Source organism: Mus caroli, chromosome 15 (genome assembly GCF_900094665.2).
Source record: "Mus caroli chromosome 15, CAROLI_EIJ_v1.1, whole genome shotgun sequence".
NCBI classification, from domain to species: Eukaryota; Metazoa; Chordata; class Mammalia; order Rodentia; family Muridae; genus Mus; species Mus caroli.
In genome coordinates, this window is record NC_034584.1 from 34,110,351 (window position 1) to 34,121,623 (window position 11,273).

The 11,273-nt window shown below is 37.2% G+C and overlaps 1 protein-coding gene and 1 pseudogene across 47 annotated transcripts in view; one reads left to right on the forward strand and one right to left on the reverse strand.

Annotated features, from left to right (window-relative positions):
• The window catches only part of Rims2 (regulating synaptic membrane exocytosis 2), a 482,991-nt gene that overhangs the window by 194,563 nt on the left and 277,155 nt on the right, over window positions 1-11,273 (forward strand). The gene's annotated exons all lie outside the window — the stretch shown is intronic.
• On the reverse strand, window positions 3,019-3,326 carry LOC110311036 (annotated as a pseudogene).

Here is an 11,273-nt window from a genome sequence, read left to right on the forward strand (position 1 = left end):
TTGGAGTTGGGTTTTTTGTTTGTTTTGTATTATTCTTTTTTTTGTATTCTGGATAACAATCCTTCAAAACATAATTTTTACTATCATTTCTATTATGCTTACCATAACTTAGCAATTTAAAATTAGCAGATAATAATTTTATATACTAGTTTTCAGTAGCATTAGGTAAGTTCACTTGAAAGCTATCTAATTAGAGCTTGACTTGATTAGTAGTATCTTACAGGAAAATTTTTGTGTTTTTATTAAACTTTTTCTTCTGGTGTTTTTTGTTTTGTTTGTTTGTTTGTTTGTTTGTTTTGTTTTGTTTTTTGAGAAGATTTGTCTGTGTAGTCTTGGCCATCTTGGAACTCAATCTGTAGTCCAGGCTGACCTCAAACTCATGGAGATCTCCTTCTTTTTGCCTCCCCAGTGCTGGTATTAAAGACATTCACTTTCACTGCCTGGCTAGACTTTTAATTAAAATTACTCCTCCAGCCGATATGTGCTATCTCAACTATTGTAGAACTTTACTACTTAGAAGAGACTTTAAGTATAACTGTTTAAAAATGTTGTCTGTTTTAATTCATATATATTGCATATTATATGTTTGTTGATATATAAATGTAGAGATTTAAACTAGTATGTGTAAGCACAAGTCACCATGAGTTATAATTTAGAATTCTAGTGTTTGTCCAAGGCGCAGGAGTATAGTGGTATAACAAAAGAGGAAGCCAAATAAAATGTTCCTCTCTTTCTGTCTAGTAGCATTATATGTTTCTCCTGTTTGTTTCAGGAAGGTCAGACTTCCTGTTAGCAAGTTTGGTTGTTTTGTTTGGGGATGTTAGTGTAGTTGCTTATCTTCTGTACCCAGGTCTCTTTCTTTTTATTACCTAACCACTGCCACATATATTTTGCATTCTATTTTATTTCTTCTCAAAAGCTATATATTTTTATAGGTTATTTGTGTATGTATTATGTATATATTTTCATGTGGGAGTATGTACATGCATGTTGTATGTGTGTGTGTGTGTGTGTCTGCATGTGCCCATGTTGGCCAGAGGCCAATATTTGGTTTCTTTTTTGATCTTTGTCCATCTTACTTTTTGAGAAAGTATGTCTTACAACTTGGAGCTCCCATTTCAGCTAAACTAGCTGACATGGAGGTTCCATGGATTTGCATGTGTCTGTTCACAGTGCTGTATTTCAGGTACCTACCAGTGCATATGGCTCTCATTGGGGTGTGGGGACCAAAACTAGGTCCTTAGGCTTGCCCAGCCCTTGCTTTCTCTCTAACCAAGCCTTCTCTCTAGCTCCTGTCCTTTGCTTTAAAAAAAAAAAAACTGAAACCTTTTCTTTCACACAATATGTTCTGAGCATGGTGGACATGAGCTGCTCCCCAGCTCCTTCCAGATCCTTTTCTGTCACTGCTCTAGAGGTAGTTGGGACCTGGGATAATGGAGCCGATAAATGAAGGAGGCAGACAAAAGTCTCATCCAATAGCCAATATTATTCACAGCCCCAGAAAATTTATACTGTAGGATTAAAAATGGTCACAGGAGTAAAGTTCTCACAAGTTGTATACAATCATGAGGACAATCCAGTTGTGGCAAAACCATTTTTTTTATAGAGGTATATAAAGGATAATTTAAACATTTAATTGAAAACCGAGAGCAAACAATGATGGGTAATCTGAAGCAAACTTACTTCTATCTGCTACAGCTGGGGGAAGCAGGAAAACACATCCAAAGTGCAATTCCATGGTTTGAAGAACCTAAGGCCACAAGACTCATAGTTCTTAGAACGTTTTCACAAGCACTCCTCTCCTGGAGTGTATTCTGTCGCTTCTCACTTCCCTACCTACCCAACTTTGCCCTTTATTCTCCTTTTATAAAACAATTAGACAAACAAACAAGCAAATCAGGATTTAAAAGAAAACCAAAAAGCACACAACACACACACACCATAAAAACCACATAATTAGAAACCACAATATGCAAGCAAAATACCAATGTGACAAAAGATGAGCAAACAAAGCAATATGAGACAAAAGTCTACAAAAATACTATCAGGTTTATTTTGGATTGGCCATCTACTGTTGGGCATGGAACCTCATGTGGTTAATATACCTAGTAAGACTCCATTGGAGAAAACTGGTTTTCCTTTGTAAGTAAATGTCATTTGCAGGTAGCTTCTTGGTTAGGGATGAGAGCTTGTATCCAATTTCCCTCTCAACATGAGGAAACTTTCTGACTTGAACCAGTGCATGCTCCTGCTGTCTCTGAAATTTCATATTTCAGTCCTGTTGTGTCTTGAAGATACTGTTTCCCTGGTATCATCCATGCCCCCTGGCACTTAGAATTTTTCTGTTTTTTCTTCAAACAGCTCCCTGGACCCTGAGAGGGGTTTGCTTGTTTTGCTTGTTTGTTTTCTGAGGCAGGGTTTCTCTTGCTCTGTAGACCATGCTGGACCATAACTCAGATATCTGCCTAGTTGGTTCAGTGGTGACCTTTAATCTCAGCACTCAGGAGGTAGAAGGGTTTGCTTTTTAATGCACACTGCCATTAATATCCTTAAATTCTCCCAGTTCCTGAATGTATATTTGTGTCTTCTCAGTAAATCCTTTCATAAACTCTATGCAGTTAAAGTACTTATCTGATAATTGAGACACACTGGTCATCATATATATATATATATATATATATATATATATATGTGTGTGTGTGTGTGTGTGTGTGTGTGTGTGTGTATAAACGTTAAATTTAATTTAAAGAAAAACAACCTGAAAGTAACTGCAAGAACAATGGGCAAACCAACTCCTGCAAAGAACAAGATGGTCATACTGAGTGGAGGGCTGGAGAAAGAACCAGGTCATTTAGCTGGAGAGCTTGTGAGTTACTTGCAAATGAACTTCTCTGAGGGTAGAAGGATTCGCAGGTTATTTCTGACCATCAGAATGCATGTGCGCTTCTCTCTCTGGGAGTGGCCTGTACAGCTCAAGAGGCAAAGTCCTCACTTCCCTACATAGGTTCCACTTTTGTCTCAGCCACCTCTCAACAGAGGGGCGACTAGAACACCATCTCCCTGGAAGAAGAGCATGGGATGTTTCCTTTTGTTGATTTATCTCTCTCTCCATATGTCTCCTCATCACTCTCTATCGTCGTCATAGTTTCTTCTATGTCTCCCAGGACCATATTTAAATGTTGATCATAAGCATGCACTCTTCCTTGAAGCTCTTGGTCATTTCTCATTTTCGCAGAAATTCACTCATCCAAGCTGAGCCTGATAAGATCCAGAGGTTCCTCTCCCGTATCGGAGGCGGTCTGTTGCTGATCTACGCTGTCCTCCATGTTTTCCCACACTAGTCATCTTTAAAACTGTTTCTCTATTGCTCTCCATTCTTATGACTATGGATTCCTTCCTTCCTAGGTACATTCATTGTATATGGTTTCTTGTGGAGATTCTATGCTGTGTTTCATCTAAAGGAAGCTGATCTTTTGACAGAGAACCACCTTATCAAGACTCTTGATAGGGTGCTGAGATCTGAGCTCTGTCAACTGATAGAGCAGTAAGCGCTCCCGAGCCGTCTCTCCATCCTCCAAATTGTATTTTTTTAAAAAAATCGTTTAAAATTAGTTCCTTGAGAATTTCATATAAGGAGTTTTGATCATATTTACCCTGCCTTCTCATTATGGGCAGTTTGTGGTGTTAAAATATTCTTAGATGTGGGGCCTTCTCCTGAATCTGGTTGCTTTATCAGGAACTACACCCTTGAGGCACCCTGACCCTTCCCAGCAGCTAACACTCTCCATACTTGATTCTTACACTTTCCTCAGACTGTCCTCTTTGCTTGGCTCACTTCCTTCCTTCCTTCCTTCCTTCCTTCCTTCCTTCCTTCCTTCCTTCCTTCCTTCCTTCTTTGTTGAACTGTTTATAGGGAGAGAGCAACTGTGAGACTCCATTTCTCTTAGGAACCCCAGAGTGTGTTGTCTTGTGCACTCTTAAATTGCTTAATTCATAAACAGCATAGTTTTTTCTTTTTTTCTGTCTGTGTCATGAAGATGCCCTAATATTAGCTCTTCAGAAATCCATTATTTTGCAAAATGTGACAAATGTTCACAAAATACCATCTCTAACCGGAGTGTAATAACATTTACATGTTTGTTTACCTCATTTCATTCATTCAACTTCTCCAATTTATCCTAATTCTTTTTATATTGGTTCCCAATTCATGTGCCCCTGAAAAGCATTAATTATCTCATTTTTAGAAAAGATATTTTTCTGCTTAATTTTATACTTCACCTATATTGTTCTAGGATGTAGCTCATTCTACTGATGAATAATATATTTCATAAGGTTATAGCACATTTTGTCACATGTTCACTGATGGTTGTTTGAATCGTTTCTACATTTTTGCTATTATGAAAGTGCTACAAATATTTTTTAATACGTCTCCATAAATACATTTATAAGAATTTTTCTTGGATATGTTCCACTCACATGTTCAAGTATAGGTGGTGATGCTAAAGTGCTTTCCAACTGGGATTTTAGACAATGACAATTCAATGTGCATGCTTTACAATAAACCTAATGAAGACACTGGCTGACCTAAACCAGAGCTCCTGCTATGAGGGATACTTGTCAGTATCAGTAGGCTATTGATACTGCATATAGCAATAGGATAAAAGAGCTTTAAATGACTTGGCTTATACCACAATTTTTTTCTGTTCTAATAGCATATAGTAACTAATTATTAGTGAAAATGTCCTTTAAAGATGATATTTTCATAAATGTGTATAATGTATTTTAACCCCTTTTTGTTCTCCTTCCATTTCTGATGATCATCCAAGTCTTCCCCGCTCTTCTCATTTCTATTTTTCATCCAGGGCAGGTGTGACCTTTGATATATTTTTAGGGTTTCTTATAGGATCCTGAGTCGGTGATTACCTGTAAGAATATGGACTCCTTACTAGTTGTTACCCTAACCTGAAGAACGACAAAGCTTCCCTTCTTCAGTGATTATAGCTGACTGTAGTCACAGTATTAGACATGGCTTCCTTCCTGTAAGGTGGGTCAAAAATCAAACTTTCGAGCTGTTGGTTACCCTCATTCCCGACTTGCTGCTTCACGGTAGCTCTATCTTCATAGCTGGGTCAGTAGTGTAGCACACAGGGGCTACAGCTGAATAAAGTTATTATGCAGTCCTCCCTGGCAGCCTGCCCAGCACCTTCTGGCAGAATGTGAACTAGTCCTCAGGGAGGCTGTTACCCATCTCTTAGCTCCAGCTTGGTTCCTGTGCACATGGTGTCTTCAGCAATAGGGTCTTGTGATGCAGTTCTAGTGGACAACCACGTGCTGTGCGGACTCAGCGACCTCTCTTACTAACTGCTTGCCATTAGCCTGCCTGGCACAGGGGCTTTTATTGAGTAACCCATGGCTTCTGAAAGCATCTTCGTATCTACCAACATAGAAAGCACTGTCGTTCAAGCTTTATTTTTACCTTTTTTTATTTTTTATTTTTATTTTTTATTTTGGAGCATGACTTAAACAGTTGTATCATATTCGTGATTAAGCGTCATTATTGCTGAATGTTGCCTGAGGAGACTCGTGTTGTCTGTGGTATTAAATTAAATTTTCTGTGCAGCACTAGATCCTTAATGCTGATGCTAGGCAATTATTTTGTTTATTTTCAGTTAATTAGTTACTACATTCTTCCTCCCCAATGTCGATCAGCAAATCAATTCCTTTCTTACTTTTATATCAAGAAACAATGAATTCTAAATTTCTAAACTTCATTTCCATATTTAAATTGTTGCTTTTCTTATTAGCGGTTGCACATGAAGTTGCTTTACCAATCATTTCTTTTCTTTGAATCTTTATTCTTTAAGAGTGTAAAGTTTAGACTTGATGACTTTGTTGTTGTTGTTATTGTAAATATCCACTGTCAGCAATGAGATCCATGTAAGCCACTCAGTAAGGGTTTCACTCTCCACAGCCTGACAACATTGTTTCTAAGCTGCCTCTAGCTGTAGATGTGCAGGGAGTCTTGTCAACAATCATCGAGACCTCTTTCTCTTGCTCTTCTTACAGATGGTTCTGATGTTTGGGGAGTCTCGTAGCATCTGTTTAAAATTCTCAAACTGCTTCTGTTAAATTTTTTGAATCCTATTTGTGGTTACATTTGATTACACATTTGTAGACATTTGAGGATTGGTATTAGGAAATAGCTTTATGTTTTAAACTTATTTGGTACTAACATGAATTATAGTGCAAATATAATTGAGAAAAATACATAGAAATGGACAAATATGATTAGGGCATTTAAAGGAGTAAAGCATAACTTCACTTTGTGTGAGGTGGTAAAACCTTGCATAGAAAGCACACTTGTGTTTTGTCGTCATTCATATTATGCTTCTCAGCGGTTTGGTATTAGAGTAATGCTCGCCGACCACCTCTCTATCATTTGATTGAAAACTGTATTACAGAAAACTGATTACAGAAAACTGTAATAAATTAAAAACAAATGCTTTGAATTTGGTGATTTTTAAATGTAGCTAGTAAATAACACAATGTCTTTTTTAATCCTAAAAGAATAAGAATATGTAACACTTAGAATATAGCCTGGAAATAAACAGTGATTGTCAACCAATTATTAATATTAACTAATAATTAATATTAAACATCACTATACTATTATAATATATCATATATTACATTATAATAAAATGTTAGCTAATAGCTAATACAAATATTAATATAATTAATATAATTGATACTATAACTAATATTAATAATTTAAAATTGTATTAATATTGCAATAATTTATTATTAACCATCACTTGTCTTAGTTAATATCTTGATGATGATGTCATCTTATAGTCTCAAGATTTTACTCTAAAAAGATTATCTTATATCTACGCCTAGGTCAGAAAATATCAGCCTTTTAATACTAAACTGCCAAATTGTTTTCCTGAAAGTCTAATTTAAATAGTCAGCATAAATTCTTAAAATTGCTTTCTGTCATTGATATTACTTCATTTTGTGCTCATTTTAATTTTATTGTTCGTTACAATAAGTTCTAAAAGTGTTTTGAAGAATGCACTCATCTATGTTAGTTCATTGTAGCTGCCATAGAAAAGTGCTGTCAATTGGTGGCTCAGCAACAGAATTTCTGGGGGCTTTAAATCCAAGCCTAAGGTTCACCATGTGAGGTTCTTCCTTGTTCTTTAGCTGAGAGATGGCCACCCTTTTTACTGTGTCTATATGGTCCCAAGTCCATGTGGACGGAACCTTGTTCTGTGTTGTAGCTCTCTGTAGTAAGCATGCTAGTCACTGGCCAGGGCCTGCTTTCTGGTGTGCATCAACCACTTTCCACTTTCCAGGCTTCCATCTCCAGATGCAGATGCAGTCTTAGAGATGGGAGTCAGGCTTCAAGATACACAGCTTTGTGTGAACGTAATCCGGATCATGTAGCATTTAATTGCCAATCAAGGATAAGTTAATACATTTCCTTCTTTCCATTGAAATTTAGTGCATCTATTTCTGAATCTGCTTTTGATAGCATCTTAATGAAACTCATTGTTTTTCACTTTGAAAATAGAATTTATTTTTCATTGAAACAGTAGATGTTTTCAGTACTTTTAAAAGGAAACAGGTATTTTCTTAGACTGTGTTTACTTGATACTTTTCTCTCTTTTTTTGTATATGGTTATGCATAAAATCTTGAATACCGTGATTTTCTACAAGTCTCCATAAGGACTTACATCTGTATTTCTTCATCTGAAGGTAAACTGTGCCTAAAACTGTGCGACTTTTTTTGCCTATAATACCTTTTCATGATGATAGGCAAGCATGTCTTATTATTTATTCTGTATCTATGAGTTCTTTTATATCATCTTATGGCATGCTACCATCGTTTGACTTATTTTTGTTTCATAAATAATATGAAAATTTATGATTGCTGTAATTAAAGTACTTATTTTGGCATGTTTAGAATTTCCTTTTCTTAAAGACACGTTATAAGCCTTTGGTTACTTTCGCTGCTTTTCCTAAGGTTATGGCTAAAAGCCTGATATATATTTGGTATGCTTAGCACCTTCTAGTCCATAGTACTGAAGAAAAAAAAACAAGAAAAAGAAAATGTTCTGGTCAATTTAGTTCTTTTTTTCTACCTCCATATGTTATTGAAGGGGTTAAGAGATTTATTTCAGCTATCTTCAAGTTGAACTTTGAATCCCAGATTTGGTTTATCTCTTTGGGACTTTATTATTTAATTAAACATATGTCTACTTTAACCATGGTCCTTTAATGTTTTTAAATATTTGTGTCTGTTAGATCTAGTATTTAGACCTCAAAAGTCTGTACATGTCCTTTTCTTTAGTTTATAGTTAACTGATCATAATGGTTTAAAATACTTGAGATAGACAGGGAAAATCACAACTGAATAACAAGTTGGCTATGGTGTTAAATGTTCTTCCTGGGCATGGGGTTGTGACTTCTATGTGAAGTGACTGATTTCAATCTTCTGCCTATATATTTGTCTATCTATCTATCTATCTATCTATCTATCTATCTATCTATCTATCTATCTATCTATCTATCTACCAGTCTATCTATCCTATTATCTATCTATTATCTACCTACCTATTATCTACCTATTATCTATCCATCCATTGTCTATTTATCTATTATCTTTTGCTCCCCAAATACAATATTTTCTTTTTTATTTTTCATAAATCTAGGTTCTGAATTGCCTGTTATTCCTGCTTTGCTGCCCTTCTTACTGACTTCTGAAGGTATTAATTATATCTCATTAGCTTCTGCTATTCTGAAGTTTTATTATATTTTGTATCCACAAGTTCTAGGAGGTTCCAATCTCCTTTTATCTTTTACTCTTAGCCTGAGTTCATGTCCTTCAGACTCCCATCAGTTATCTTCAATGTCTCTTCACTAGGATATTTGTACCACATTGGCTACTGAAATGTCCCCTGAACAGTCTTAGGAAACATAATCATACCATTGCATGTTCTAGCCTCAAGTGATAGAACTAGTCCAACATAAATACCTTACATCTTTTGATCCCTTTCTCTGTAATCTTCCACAACAGTAATAAAATCTGTACTTATTCAGTGCAAACCTCTATTATTTGTTTAAGTTTCCAGGAGTATTCTAGCTCCATATTAATTTTCCACATAGACCTCATCATAGCTGATAGTCAATAATTATTATTTAACCTTTACCCAGCACATTTAGGATCTAGGCAGACAGCATTCCTTCTGTCCTGCTGGCAGATAAGATCAGATCTTCCATTGACTACAAAGGGTCAAGGAGGAGGCATGTGTATGGAAGTGCAGTCTTGTAAGACATCTACCGCGTTTGTTGTTTCTGTCTAGTTGTAATTAAGATGGTCCTCTACTCCACTAGGAGGAGTAACCTCTGCTTCTACATTCAGGTGGGTCACCTTTATGTTAGGTACGTGCACTACAAGCATCGTGTTCTGTTATGGGTCTTACAGGGCCCCAACTTTTGGATAGGTTTGCCTTATCTGAAAACTTAGTTTTATTTGAAATTCCTGCACTCATTTAACAAAATTCTGATTGGTTTTCAGCTGTTTCTCCTCTGTGTTGAAGGAAAGGGTCCCTTTAATCAGGGTCAGAGAGACCCTTGACTCTCATACTTTGTGTTTTATGAATAATGAGTCCTTGTAACTTTGTCATTTGATTTGTTTTTTAATGTATCTAGTTGGCATTCAGCGTCTGTCACCAATTCCAGCCTTTATGATTACAGATCGCACATAGCCTTTGGATGAGTGAAGTACTATTGATGCAGCACAGGCTTTTACAGATTGCATGGTTTATTGGAGAAATATTCTTGGCAAAAATTTTTAGGCAGGTGTATTAACTATTTTCTTTGTTGTTGTGATAACATAATCTGAGAAAAGCAACTTAACCTCCTTTCAATTAAGACAAGGTTTATTTTGGCTTTGGGGAGATGGTGGCAGTAAGAGCCTGGGACATCTGAAGATCCACTGTTAGGGCTACAGAGTTATGACTGGTGATGCATAGTTCTCTTTCTCCTCTTATACGTTTAGAGTTTTGTTTGTTTGTTTGTTTGACTCATTTTTTATTTTATCCTATGCAACAAGGTATTAACATTTTCTCACTTTTTTAATTCAAAAATTTTCTTACAGTTGGAAATGACATTTTAAAAAATTAATTTAATTTATTTACATTTCAAATGTTACCCCTTTCCTGGTTTCCCCTCTGCAAACCCCCCTATACAATCCCCCCTTACCCTGCTTTTATGAGGGTGCTCCTCCAACCACCTACCCTCTCCAGCCCTACCTCCCTAGCATGCTTTTACACTGGGGCATCAAGCCTTCACAGGACAAGGACCTCCCCTCCCATTGATTCCAGATAAAGCAACTTCAGCACCTTCAGCTCCTTCAGTCCTTCCCCTAACTCTTCCACCGGGATATCTGTGCTCAGTCCAATGGTTGGCTGAAAGTCTCCACCTCTGTATTGGTCAGATTTGGCAGAGCCTCTCATGAGACAGCTGTATCAGGCTCCTGTCAGCAAGCACTCCTTGGCATAAGCAATAGTGTCTGGATTTGGTGTCTGCATGTGGGATGGATCCCCAGGTGGGGCAGTCTCTGGATGGCCTTTCCTTCAGTCACTGCTCCACTTTTTGTCCTTGTATTTTCTTTAGACAGGAGCTATTCTGGGTTAAGATTTTGGAGATGGGTGGGTGGCCCCATCACTCGGGGGCTGGGGGAGCGTACCTATCCACTGGAGGTAGTCTCTAAAGACTAAAGGGGAGATAAAGGTTTCTCCCCTTTGTTGGGTATTTGGGCTAAAGTCATCTCTGTGGGGTCCTGGGAGGCTCTTGCTTTCCTGGCATCTGAGACTTTCTGGTTGCTACCCCCAGTTCTCCATCTCCCATTGATACACACATCTGTTCAATTTCCTGACCCTCCATACATCTCCTCTGTTTCCTTCCATACCTGATTTTCTTCCCTTTTTCCCCCTCCTCCTCTTCTCTTCCTTCCAAGTCCCTCCTACCCTCTACTTCCCCTGATTATTTTGTTCCCCCTTCTAAGTAGGACTGAAGCATCCACTCTTTGGTCTTCCTTCCTCTTGAGCTTCATGTGGTCTGTGAGTTGTATCATGGGTACACTCTTTGCCTAATACCCACTTATCAGTGAGTGCATATCATATGTGGTTTTTTGTGGTTGGGTTACCTCACTCAGGATGATATTTTCAAGTTCCATCCATTTGCCTGAGAATTTCATGAAGCCA